The sequence below is a fragment of the Fistularia commersonii genome, chromosome 32, assembly GCF_037954325.1.
Source record: "Fistularia commersonii isolate RoL2024-O1a breed Wild chromosome 32, RoL_Fcom_v1.0, whole genome shotgun sequence".
NCBI lineage: Eukaryota > Metazoa > Chordata > Actinopteri > Syngnathiformes > Fistulariidae > Fistularia > Fistularia commersonii.
Window position 1 is genome coordinate 3,414,099 of NC_141315.1, and position 7,556 is coordinate 3,421,654.

General features: G+C 42.7%; 1 long non-coding RNA gene across 1 annotated transcript; it reads right to left on the reverse strand.

The window, feature by feature from the left end:
- Positions 1-1,064: 1,064 nt before the first annotated feature.
- Positions 1,065-2,100, reverse strand: LOC147215158 (uncharacterized). The gene is made up of 3 exons (XR_015104223.1): positions 2,030-2,100; positions 1,607-1,770; positions 1,065-1,485 (listed from the first exon to the last, which is right to left on the reverse strand). It is a non-coding gene; the product is annotated as an uncharacterized LOC147215158 (long non-coding RNA).
- Between the last annotated feature and the right edge of the window lie 5,456 nt (positions 2,101-7,556).

The following is a 7,556-nucleotide window of genomic DNA, read 5'->3' on the forward strand; positions in this document are numbered from 1 at the left end:
TCAAATGTGACATTAACATTATCTCACAGCTGTTTTTCATAAGCCTTAAATTTGCTGCCTGTTTTGTCATAAAATTATTTCAATTTAAAAAAAGGAGATGATCGTAGAAATTGTTCAGATATATAGTATCTACACCAACTTCTTGATCCCAGACCTAAAATAAACATACGTAAAACAATGACTGTACTTCTTCAGATCGTAGCTCCCTCTTAGTCATCCTTCAAAACTGTTTTGATCGGGGACAAAAATTAAGTAGTTTGTCTGTAGATTTGTTTACATATTAACCAGCTGGTCACTGCCAAGCATGTATTATTTTACTATTATGAGTACTGAGGGCACATGATAATTACGTGGATTTTTAATATTCCTATAATTCCCTTCTATTTTATTGCTGCAATAAAATGACCAGTCAAAATCTGGAAACTTTCGCCACTCGGGTCAGCTGACAAAATTCTGGGATTTATCTCCTGACTGAATCAATTTGCCAATTATTCCCAGTTTACCCATGAGCAGCAGCTGAGCCAAACTGGAATACAGCCATGTCGTAACCAGACCGTTCTCTCCAAGAGTCCCTTCATACCTCGCTGATCCCTGACAGCTGAGTAAGACGTGGTGTTTGGGATGTGGAATTCCGCTGTGTGATGTTGGCAAATTCAAGGGACTTACAAGTTCAGATTAAGAGAGGAAAAAATAGTCCATTGTTTTCAGAGAAGTTTTCCAGGACAATGAATGTTTTTTTTTTTTTTTTTTAATGTTTTCAACAATATTATATTATATTATATGTTGTGGTAGTACAATATATTCTTTATATATATTATAGATTTCCTTACGCCTGAGAGAAAATAAAAAGGTTTCAATAAAAGTGATATTTTTAAAATGAAATTTTAAACTGTGTATAAAATCTGACTCGTGTTATCTGATAATTAACAAATGATAATCAAAATACATACATTGTTTTACATTGAACAGCTTTTTTTTGGAAATAGATGCGGCTGAACATCATATTCAGGAGCTTCTTTGGGCATTGATTGAATAACTTTTAATGTAAATGATGAGGTTAAGTATCAAAGGAATTAAAGGATTTTATTATCATGTCAGATCATTGTCTCAGTCAAGCAAATAACATAAAACTATGCTTGAATTACAAATATTATGCACCAAAAGAATTTTAACGGCAGACTTAAAAAAAATGCCTGATGTGCTTACAGAGACAATAAATCTTATCCTAGGTATCTTGGCAGCTTTGTCATCTTCACCGTGGCCTTCCTCCCCATGGATTCTAACATACTCCTCATGCAGGGCGCATCCTCGTGGGTTTTAACGGGGTCTTGTTGCTTCCTCAGCGCCATGACGGAGGGGTCTGGATCAGACGCTGCGCTCGGGGTCTCGGCGAGCCTCTGACCGATAGCCCCGGAGAGGAAACGTCGGAGGAGCATCCTGGCCTTCCAGTATTTCTCTAAGTGCTCCAACTCTGTCACTGTCGGCCTGTCAGAGGACACACACACGTATGCCCTCCGTTATTTAAAAAATGGGGTTAAACTTCAAAGTTCAAAACAGATTGATTGTTTTTTAAATGCACTAAACATTGGGTTGGGAGCCCACTGACCCTTGTAGCTGAGCTAACAGGGGAGGGCTGTGCCAGTAAGCAGTGTAACTCTGTCCTCTCTGCCAGTCCTCCTCCATGACGCTGCAGTCTAGCGCAGCTCCTCCCGCTCCGACAAGACGATACATCCTTATTGCATCCATCAAGCAGACCTGCGGTCGGTTCTTCTGGTGAAATGAAACACAACCAGAAATCCTGCCGGCATCATATTTCCTTACTTTTATCATCCTTTAAATTCTAAGAAAAGTGAAAAATATCTATCTATCATCTCTCCATTTTCTAAATCTTACAACGTACACTTTTATAAATCAAATGTTTGAAATTGACACATTTTTAAGAAATATAAAAACAACATTATAGTTGAATGTACATTCTTAATGAGTTGAAAAATTATGTTTGAATGGTAATGAAGTGAAATTTTCTTACTTTTCTTTGCAGGAATTTCTTTATAGTCTTCTCCGAGCGAGGGATATCGTCTCTTTCAATGACAGTGTGTCAGTCCATGTGAACGCAGGTTAAATATCAAGAGGGGATGATGGTGGGCGTGGGGTTGGTCGGAGGGGATTACATAGTTGTATGTCTGAAGTTATTTCGGGGTGGCTCTGCCAGCCCCTGGATATGCTCATGTTAGAACCCAATACCATGCTGCCGCTGTGGACTGGGATGATAAGGAGTTCAAGCTGACAGCGAATGACGTGCACAAACTTACACATGCCCTGTTTACAGCACCAAACTGGCAACATAAACTGAATGGCTGAATGGCACAGAGTGAGATTTGTAGGATGTTGTACAGGGGAAACATGTTTCCAGACCGTACATATGACAATAGACACTTTGGAGTTTGAAGGTAAGAGATTATCATCAATCATATTGACGGCACAACCTTGTACTTTTACACCCATTGCATAGCGTAGGCCGGTTTTCAAACCTGAAAAATTTCATTTGATTCTCTTCAGTAACTTTTAGTTCTATTGGAACCTCTGGTAAAGCCACAAATCGAAGTTTCATCAGAACAACTACTCGACAGAGTACCAGTAGTTGTTTAACCAACTTTTAAACCAACATTTAAAATGTTTTAACCAACGGATAGGTAAAAAACTTGTACATGTATTTGTTGTATTTGTTCCTATTTGCTGTGTCACGAATGAATCTCATTCTATGCTGATCCAATATAATTATATGTAATAAATCAGATAAAAAATGAAATTGAAAATATCGGTTTGGTATTTTTATTCAACAGATTATAGTGAAAATCTTCCCCTCCTTTTGGCTTTTCCCTTCAGGGGTCGCCAAAGAGAATCAACTTTGTCCATCTCACCTTATTCTCTGTATCCTCCTCTCTCATACCAACTACCTTCATATCCTCTCTCACTCCGTCCATAAATCTTCTCTTTGGTCTTTCACTAGACCTGTTGCCTGGCAGCTCCAATTCCACCATCCGTCTACCAATATATTCAGTATCCCTCCTCTGTCCATGACCCAACCATCTCAGTCTGTCTTCTCTGACCTTCTTTCCAAAAAATCTAACATGTGCTGTTCCTCTGATAGACTCATTACTGATCCTATCCATGCTTGTCACTCCCAAAGAGAACCTTAGCATCTTCATCTCTGCGACCTCTAGCTCTGTCTCCTGTCTTTTTGTCACTGTCATCATTTCTAGGCCATACAACATCGCTGGTCTCACCACTGTCTTGTACACCTTTCCTTTCATTCTGGCCGATAGTCTTCTATCACATAGTACCCCTGACACTTTTCTCCACCCATTCCAACCTGCTTGAACCCGTCTCTTCACCTCTTTTCCAGACTCTCTGCTGCTCTAGAATGTTGACCCTAAGTACCTAAAATCCTCCAACTTCTTGCTCTCCACTCCCTGTAGCCTCACCGTTCCACACAGGTTCCTCTCATTCACACACATATACTCTGTCTTGCTGCAACTAACTTTCATTCCTCTCCTTTCCAGAGCACCCCTTCACCTCTGTAGATTTTCCTCAACCTGTTCTCTGCTCTCATTACAGACCACAATGTCTTCTGCAAACATCATGGTCCATGGAGATTCCCGTCTAACGTCATCAGTCAGCCTGTCCATCACCACTGCAAACAAGAAGGGGCTCAGCGCTGATCCCTGATGGAGTCCCACCTCCACCTTGAACTTCTGTTGAACTGTTACCCCTACAGCACACTGCACCACTGTCTCACAGCTAGCATACATGTCCTGCACCAGTCTAACACACTTCTTGTTTACTCCAGATCCTCATACAATACCAGAGTTCCTCTCTTGGCACCGTGTCATATGATTTTTCTATGTCCACAAAAACACAATGCAGCTCCCTCTGGCCTTCTCTGTACTTCTCTATTGGCATTCTCAAAGCAAATTCTGTATCTGTAGTACTCTTTTCAGGCATGAAGACATACTGCTGTTCACAAATGCTGACTTCTGCTCTCAGTCTAGTTTCCACTACTCTTTCCCATAAGGTCTTTTTTCTTCTTTCCAAAATGTGACTTTTATGCTGTTCCAACATATCTGACGCATGATATGACTATAGAGTACTCTTTTTTTTACCCTTAACCATTCCAACTTACATCATCAATATCACAAATAGACCCTAAATCCAGTTTATAATTGAGCATTTTCCTTATTATGTGAATTGGGTCCTCATATAAGTGAACTTGCAGTAGATTTACATGCACACACACACAGGCACACACATACATGTTGTTAGTGGATTAGTGGAGCCAGGAGCAAGGTATCGTTCACTTCCTTCCCATGTGAGTCAGATGGACAGATAAAACAGGGAAGAGGAGGAGGAACACAGAGGCTCAGATAAAGAGAAAAAGTGGACAACAGAGGAAAGAACACAGCAGAAATAATGGAATAATACACATTAAACCCCAAGTACAGAGGCCAATTTAGTTATCTGTGCTCCTGAGGGCAGTGGGAGTCCAGTGTCAGTCAACTCTGCTCTTAATTTTGTCACAGCAGGTCAGCCCAGGTACTGAAAACTTTGCTCAGCTCTGTTCTTTTGTCATTTTCTCATGTCCAGTAACTGCTGTGTCAAAATGAAAGAACCACCTGTGAGCCTTAGTACTGTAAAGTTTGATATCAATTAGAGACTTTCTAGAGAGAACAAGTCAACAATTTAATTGGTTTGAACCTTTCCTGGCCATGTTCACTGTTTATAGTTCAAAACCCGAGGTAGGTTGTGACGAAAACAAAGTCCGATTTAACTTTGATGTTTTTATGTATTCTCCAGAAAATTGAGACACGTAACACTGTTATATTGACAATGAAAACTGTCCATGTGATGGAGGAGAGGGAGGTCTGGGCCTCACCGCTCCAGCTGCTGCCCCCGCGACCCGACTCCGGATAAGAGGGAGAAGATGGATGGATGGATGGCTGAAAACTGTACTGTTTATCATCGGTAAAAAAGTCCACGTCTCATTCAGTCCAGTTAAAGAACATTTTCATCTTTCTATGTCTTTTTTATAATCTGGTTGCCTTTACATGATGTTTTCTCATATTATCTGTGGTTATGGGCTGAAGCCAGTAGCAGCTGGCATTGGACGAGAACGCAAACACAGCCAGAACTCGCTGCTGTCCATTACAGGACCAAATGGAGAAACAATCACCGCCATAGAGAGCAAATGAAAGAAAAGGTTTAAAAAGGAGAAACAGAATACAAATTAGTTTTTTTCAGACGCATTTGATTGATCAGTCAAATCTGGAAGATTCACTTGGAAAAATAGAAAAATTCTTAATTGAGAGAAGACATGGATGATTTTGGTTTTATTCTAGCTATAACGAGTGACAAAAAACAATCAAAAAATAGATAAGGATATCTGGACATGTTTTTTTTTTCTTTTAAGAAAGCTGGATGTCTACCACACTGTTAAATTCATGCAAAGTCAGATTTTTTGACCTTATTGGTTTTGACATCAAGCTTGTTCATCCATCTATTCATTATCTGCCACATATTCGGTGTTGGGGCGCAGGGGTAGCAGCCAAAACAGAGAGACACAGATTTCACTCTCCCCAGTCACTGAGGGCATTCCCAGGCCAGCCTACAGACATAAACCGTCCAGTGTGTCCTGGTTCTTCCCCAAGGATTCCTTCAGGTTGGACACGGCCTTAACACCTCACCAAAGAGGTGTCCAGGAGGCATCCTGATCAGATGCCCAAGCCACCTCATCTGGCTTCTCTCCACGTGCAGCAGAACTGTTGCTCCTCCCAGATGGCTGAACTCCTCTGCTTATCTCTGAGGGAGAGCCGGACAGCCTGTGGACAAAACTCATAGATTGACCGGTAAATTGAGAGCGTCTTCACCGACATAAACCGACGCAGAGCCTGAATCAATGCTGAAGCCACATCGATCCGTCTCTCTATCTTCTGCTACTTCCCTAACTAGTGAATGAGACCCCGAGATACTTGAACTCCTCCACTAGAGGCAGGACCTCCTCCTTGAACCGGAGTGGGTACCCCACCTTTTTCCCGATGAGAATCATGGTCTCAGACTTGGAGGTGCCGATGCTCATTCGCCCAGTGAGAGCTGGAAATCGCTTCCCAATGAAGGCAATCGAACCGCATAATCTGAAAAGAGTAGAGACCCAGTCCAGAGGCCATAAAAGTGGATCCGCCTAGAAAATCTGTCCATAAAAGTTTGGTGAATTGAAGAACTGAAAAGAATTGGTGACAACAGGTGGCAGTGGTGGAGTCCAACCCTTGTCCGAAAAAAATCCGACTTACAATTGGCAACGCAGGCACTGACAGTGATCATACAAGGACCGAACAACCCCTATTAAGGGGTTCTCCACACTCTCCGAGCACCCCCTACAGGATACCCTGAGGGATACGGTCAAATGCCTTCTCCAGGTCCGGAAAAAAACATGTAGATTGGCAGGGCAAACTTCCATGCGCCTTCAAGGACCCTGCTGAGGGTATAGAGCTGGACCAATGTTCCATGACCAGGTCAAAAACCACACTTCTCCCCCTGGATCCAAGGTTGAACGACCCGGCGGACCTTCCTCTAGCACTCCCGAGTGCACTTTTCCAGGGAGGGTGATCCCCGTGTCGTTGAAGCACACCCTTCAATCCCCCTTTTTAAAGAGACAGCTCACCAGCACAGTTTGCCAATCCAGAGGCACTGCTCCCACCTTCCACGCAATGTTTAAGAGGCTTGTCACCCAAGACACCCCTACAACATCCAGAACCTTGAGGAACTCAGGATCTCATTCAACCCTGGGGGTCTGCCACCGAGGAGTTTTTACGCTCCTCTGCAACATCAACCCCAGAAATAGGAGAGTCCACCACAAAGTCCCCTGACTCTGCTTTCTCATTGGAAGGCGCGTCATCAGGAGCTGTGCTGCTTTCCTCTCCTGGGTCGCATTGTGAACCAGAATGTCCTTGGAGTCCTTGGGTTCACGCCCACAGCTCGGGTCTGCCGCCTCGACGATGGAGGCACGGAACTTGGTCCACTCGCACTCAATGTCCCCTGTCTCCCTTGGGACATAGTCGAAGCTCTGGCGGTGGTGGGATTTGAAACTCTTTCCGACGTCAAGCATGTTCACAATAAATATTGAGTCCCATCTAGTTTCAAGACATATGTGATTCCACAAATCATGCTCATTTCCTCTTCTCTTAAAATCAGTACATCAATGAAATCAGGACTCAGTTTCTGCTTTCATGAATTTGTATCATACCCTACACTTTTTTTTGCAAACAAATACAGAAACAGAAAAGTGTTAAAAGTCCTCATCTTCTTCTTCTTTCGGCCTTTCCTTTCAGGGGTCGCCACAGTGAATCCACCTTCTCCATCTAACCCTATTCTCTGTATCCTCCTCTCTCACACCAACTGGCAGCTCCAATTCCAGCATCCGTCCACCAATATATTCACTATCCCTCCTCTGTACATGACCCAACCATCTAAGTCTGTCTTCTCTGACCTTCTCTCCAAAACAT